Source organism: Chenopodium album, chromosome 10 (genome assembly GCF_948465745.1).
Source record: "Chenopodium album chromosome 10, dcCheAlbu1.1, whole genome shotgun sequence".
Taxonomy (NCBI): domain Eukaryota; kingdom Viridiplantae; phylum Streptophyta; class Magnoliopsida; order Caryophyllales; family Amaranthaceae; genus Chenopodium; species Chenopodium album.
The window spans coordinates 46,602,993-46,608,535 of NC_137843.1; the positions used below are offsets into that span (position 1 = coordinate 46,602,993).

Sequence of the window (5,543 nt, forward strand, 5' to 3'; positions counted from 1 at the left end):
CAAGAACATAAGCCACGGGGCCGCACAAGCTTGCTAGCTATGCGCACCATGCCGCAAGCTCGCAGTACAGCCCACACGCACACCCCTGCCGCACTAAGCCACGCACTCATAATGCTCGCACACCCTACCGCACCATAGCAGCCATGTGCTGCGCTACGGCAGCAGCACACACGCACGTAGCACAGCCGCAACATGCTGCTGCTTGGCTGGTGCTGCTGCGTTGCTGATGTGGATGGGCGCGCATGCCACGCACAAGGCTGCACGCAACCATCAAGCAGCCCCTTTGGCAACCACATGCGGGCTGCTATGCAGGCCGGCTAGCCAAGGGAGGCTTTGCCTCGATTTGCATGCCATAGCCTCGGGATTTCAATCCCAAATTTCGCGTGACAATTTATTAATTCTAAATCAATTTTAGAACTAATTTTAATGAGAAAAAATTGAAAATTTAAACAAGTCTAACTTAAATAAAAATCATCCAAGTGCATGTAACCAAAATTATTTCCAAGAACCATTCTTTAATAAAATTGGTTTAACTTGGTGCAACAAAATAAAATAGAGCGATTACTCACTATTATTTTAATTAATTTAAATTAACCTTGAGATTTTGACAAAATAAAGGGAGTTGGGAAAAATGAACATAAGTTCAATAAAGATTCCAACTTTAATACTTGTGAATCCTTGAAAAATTATATCTTCCAATATGAAGATAAACAAATTTCTATCACAAGTTTCAAACTTTATGATTCCAATCAACTTAGAAATGAATAAATCAACAAAGTTGTACAAAAATTCATGGAATTTAGTAACTTTAAAGTTTCAATCACTTAACATAATTAAAGATTGAATCTTTAGTACTTAAAAGCCTCAAAGAACAACAATTTCACACTTAATGCAATTAATTTGCAATTATGTGAAAAAAAAAAACCAAGCTTTCAAACACAAATTACTACCAAGTAATCATGCCTAAAGAGGTTTAAAATTGCATATAAAATATGTATTGAACAAAATACATAACCACCATAAATATGAAAATAATTTTCAAGGTTAGAAAGACTTAAAATTTCTCGTAAAAACGAAAAATCCCTCGAAAAGTGCATTTCTGGTCGTTTTTTGGCTAAAAACCGAGTTCTAAAAGGGTAAAACCATTTCCAAAACACCTTTTCCACCCAAAATTCACTTTTTGGTCAAAATCTGGGTTTGGGAGATGAAGTCAGCTCTAATACGGTATTAAAATTAATAAACCGAGCCACTAATCTAATTAGCAACTTAAAACCAGAAATTAAGCCATAAAACACCTTGAAAAATAATATGATTTTAAAAATAAACGAGCGAGGCTCTAATACCACTATTGGGTTTGGTGAGTCCGACTCACCGCGAAAACAAACCTAAAACTAAGACCACACTCGCAATAAATAAAACCATAAACATAATTAATTTAATGACAAGATTAAGATAATAATTATAGCTTTGACGCGTGCTTCACCTGACCTCGAGGGGCTCTTACTTCGAAAGCTAGCCTCGAAAATACGACGACCGCCAATGGAAGTCCACCCACAACTCAAACACCGACTAGGTCCAATGCCTTGGAGTTAGCAAGCCCGACAGAAACCCGAGTAATTGAGTTCAAATGTTGTCACAATGATAATGCCTTTTTCAACTCTTGAGTTCAAAGGTTTTCACTACAAGTGATGCCTTTTCCAACTCTTACTCAAGTGATTTTTCCAATACCCCAAGTTGGGTATTTATAGGGAAATACAAGAGTGAAAAACTCTCCCATCAATGTGAGAGAATTTGATTTTCCCATTTTATTTTAAAGCTAAAATAAAATTAATAATCAAACTAGTAATAAATCAACAAGTGGCAAGCTCACAAGGAGGAGTAGGTGAGGACCATTTGTAGGAGGGGGGGACCAAACTTGCCCCCCACTCTCAGTCCCATAACCGGCCACCTCAACCCTATAGCCCCAAATTAAATTGCGCCACGTGGCACCCACACTTGGGCACCAAGGCACCCAAGGTCGGCTGCCATGTGCTACGGCCCAACAGGCCACGCACCAAATGCGGGCTGCTTGGCCGAGGCTAGCTGCCAGCACGCCGTGCACAATGTGCGGGCTGCTAGCTGCTGCCTGCTAGCATGCCTCTGACATTGGTGCGGGCTACTAATTGGGGCCTGCTAGCATGCCTCGCACATTGGTGCGGGCTACTAGCTCCCACGGCCTAGCAAGCCACGCACCAATTGTGCGGGCTGCTAGCTGCCGTATGGTAGCACAGCAACACACACTAGTGCTGGCTGCTAGCTGCGGTATGCTAGCCTAGCCCCGCACTTGGTGCGTGCTACTAGCATTTGCCACGCCCCTAGCACTCAGTTTTCCAATGCTAAGGGTATTTTGGTCATTGTTGATTTATTATTATTTTCACGTCTCGTCATTTTACTATTTTCGACTCGACTTCCGACGCTCGGTTTCGACACTCCAAGCTCGAATTTCCGACGTCAAAATATTAATTGCTCGGTCGACTTATTAATCGATTCCTAATTAATTCGTCGCTTTGGCTCGTTTGTTGCTTTGGTGTGACCCAAAGGCTTCAGTCAAGATTAAGCTGCAATATTAATTATGCAGTAATATTACTGATTGGAAGCGGCCTCCATCCAGGCATTCCGATCACTTGACCTCACTGAAAAATTAGCTTTCTAATTATTCCGAACTCCCTATCAGAATAATACACTTGTTCGAAGGACACCAATCCTTTCAGATAGCATTTCTAAACCATAGGGGTCTTGAGCAACTTGGAGAACTCAAAGACAATCTTCTCATCGGCCACCTCACATGTAATATTATTGTTCTTGCTATTGTTGACCTCCCCCAAGTTTTAATAGCTTCACGACCCAAAATTGAAGGAGTATCAACATCTTCCTCTATATCAATCACTACAAAATCACATGGCACATAGATATGCCCAACTTGAATAGGAACATCTTCAAGTTTACCACAAGAAAGTTTGACCGAGCGGTCGGCTAGTTGAATTGTTTTTCTTGTGGGAATCATTTCAATATTGAGTTTTTGTGCAATGGTGAGGGAAATTAAGCTAACACTCGCTCCTAAATCCGCCAAGGCACCCCTAGGTTCCACGATCTTGACCGGTAAAGTAAAGCTTCCCAAGTTCTTCTCTTTCTTTGACATCTTGTGTTGAACGAGTGCACTAACTTGATAAGGGAAGGTAATGAGCTCCTCGTTGAGATTCCTCTTGTTGGTTAAGATGTGCTTGAGAAATTTGGAGTAGGAAGGCATTTGGGTAACAACCTCGATGAAAGGGAGACTTATGTGTAAGTTCTTCAATACACTAAGGAATTTTGCGAATTTATCATTCAACTTTCTCTCCCAAGCCTCCCGGGAAAAGGAACCAGATCATCTAGATTCCTAGTCTCACTAGGACTTGAAGTTGTTTTCTCATCATTGTTCTTCTTCTTCTCCACATTCTCTTCTTTCCCAACACCTCTGTCTTCTTCAACTCTCTTCTCCATCCTCACACCTTCTTCTTCTCCTTCTTTAGGCCCTTCATCAAATGTGCCCGATCTTAATGTAATTGCCTTGCAAGAATTGGGTTTTAAGTTGTGAGAAGGGTTAGGTTGCGGTTTCCCATGTAAAGTAGAAGGTGAGTTGAAAGATACTCTCTTGGCAAATTAGGATAATTGTGAATCAACCATCTTGTTATGAGCTTCGACCTCTTGCATTTGTTAATTCATAGTTTGGAGTAGGGGTGCTAAACCTTCGAGCCGAGCCCGAATAGTGGTGAGCTCGGCTTGAGCTCGTTTGTCTCAAAGGAGGCTCGGCTCGAGCTCGAAGCTCGACGAGCTTCAGAAACATAAACTCGGCTTGAGCTCGTGAATCTCTATTCAAGTTTGAGCTCGGCTCGAAGCTCGGATTGAACTTGTAATTTTTAGAACCTCATAATCAGCAATTTAGTGTGAAGTACTCTATAATTAGTAGAAATTAGGTATGATAAAACTATGCAATTACAAATTGAATACTCAGCATCTTCATAGATTGTATCAATTGACCATAAATAAAATAAAATTAAAAAAAAAACCTCATGTCCCTGCCATAGTTAATTGTTGAAGGCAGCTTGAAGTTTATGAGTGGACAAATTCATCTTCATATTTAATATTGTACTCTGATCGACGCTGATAAGCGAGTCGGCGACGATGATTCGGTGAGCCACTGGTGATGTTGACGACTATTGTGGCGGTGTCGTGGTGGTGTATTGTAGTGAGTTGAAACTCATAAAAGACCAAAGTTATGAGTTATGATGAATGACGGCTATACTATGTATGAGAAATTGAGAATAGAGCTATAGCCTAGGGTTAGCAAAACCAATTGGGCCATAAACCACTATGGAGTAAATCCCAACAATCCAAAATTGGATGTTTATTTTATTTTTTTTATATTTATAATATAATGAACATTTAACTTTAAAAAAAAGGACATTTGCTATTGTAATTCATACTTCCACCTTATTAAAAATAGTACTCGTAGTAAATTTGTATTTTTAAAATATGTATTTTTTAATATATATTTTTGATCGAGCTTGTTCACGAGCTTTCGAGCCGAACTTTGACTTGCTTAGCTTGGCTCGTTAAGGTTTCGAGCCGAACTCGAACTCGAGTCGAGCCTCATCGAACCGAGCTTTGACCGAGCTTTGACCGGACCGAGCTCGAACAGTTCACGAATAGCTCAGTCTCATTATCACCCCTTGTTTGGAGTTGTTGAAGGATTTGGGTTTATGTGGAATTGGATTGAGATGCTTGATCTTGAACCCTTTGAGACCCTTGATTTTGATTGTTGTATTGGTTTTGGTTGTTATATTGGTTGTTTCTTGGGTAGTTACCCCTTGGGTTTTGGTTTTGAGGTGGAGGTGGGTTTTGATATTGAGGGTTGGAATTGTATGATGGTTGAGCTTGTTGCCCCCATTGTTGTGGTTGAGGTGCAAATCCGGGTGGTGGGTTTCTCCAAGCTACTCCTCCGCCACTTCCCCTAAATCTATCTTGCCTTGTGTTATAAGCCGCAACATGCTCGGGGCTCAAGCCTCCACAATAAGATGAATCGTGGTTTGTACCACCACAATTTTGACATGAGAGAGAATTGACTTGAGATGAGCTTGCCCCACTATTAACACTTGTATTCAAATTTGTAAGCCCCTTGATTAAAAGCTTAATTTGATGTTGCAATTGATCAACCTTCTCTAATTAATACATCCCACCCTTCTTCGGTGCATTCCTTCTTCTACCACCCCAAGAGTAGTTCTTCTCCACTTCTTCAATTGTTGCTTCGACTTGGTTTTGAGGGATCTTAATCAATTGTCCACCCGCCCCCGCATCCAAGTTAGCTCTAGACATAGGTTCCAATCCATCATAGAAGAATCGCATGAGCAAGCTTTGATTGTATTCATGATGAGGACATGCTTGTACCAACTCCTTGAACCTTTCCCAAGCTTCACTAAGACTCTCATCCATTTCTTGTTCAAACAATGCGATCTTCCTCCTCATCT

General features: G+C 40.9%; 1 non-coding gene across 1 annotated transcript; it reads left to right on the forward strand.

Annotated features, from left to right (window-relative positions):
• The first annotated feature begins 5,438 nt into the window (after positions 1–5,438).
• LOC145565750 (small nucleolar RNA R71) lies at positions 5,439–5,543 on the forward strand. Its single transcript, XR_014095130.1, has one exon. It is a non-coding gene; the product is annotated as a small nucleolar RNA R71 (small nucleolar RNA).